General features: G+C 53.1%; 1 protein-coding gene across 1 annotated transcript in view; it reads right to left on the bottom strand.

Moving 5' to 3' along the window:
- OSGEP (O-sialoglycoprotein endopeptidase) overlaps positions 1-437 on the bottom strand; it is a gene marked incomplete at its 3' end in the record, with an annotated part of 12025 nt that overhangs the window by 6667 nt on the left and 4921 nt on the right.

The following is a 437-nucleotide window of genomic DNA, read 5'->3' as shown; positions in this document are numbered from 1 at the left end:
GGCCGGCGGGTCAAGTCCCACAAATCCGATTGGGGAATAGGCAGGAGAGGGGTGAGGTTATGTAAATGAGGCATGATGGACAGAAGGGCGTGGCTTACAGTTGATTATTGACAGCTAAGGTACCCATGTGACCCAATGAAAGGGGCGTGGCTCACAGCTGTTGATTGACAGGTAATGTATTATAACCCAATGCAAGGGGCGTGGTTTTCACCTGTTGATTGACAGATAAGGCATTAATGTAACCCAACGGAAGGGGTGTGGCTCCCCTCTAGATGGGCGGAGCGACCAATCCAATCACACCATGCACAAAAAAAGAGGCGTGGCCAGAAGACAGAGACAGGGAATATTTTATTAAAAGGGCATGGCCGTTGTGGGCGTGGCCACCTCAATCCCGCCAGGTCACCTCCACCTCGTCCGTCCGGTACCTGCCGCAGCCC

The sequence above is a fragment of the Geospiza fortis genome, unplaced genomic scaffold (assembly GCF_000277835.1).
Source record: "Geospiza fortis unplaced genomic scaffold, GeoFor_1.0 scaffold1302, whole genome shotgun sequence".
Classification (NCBI taxonomy): Eukaryota; Metazoa; Chordata; class Aves; order Passeriformes; family Thraupidae; genus Geospiza; species Geospiza fortis.
The sequence above is the reverse complement of the archived record's forward strand: the minus strand, read 5'-3'. Positions and strand labels throughout refer to the sequence as shown.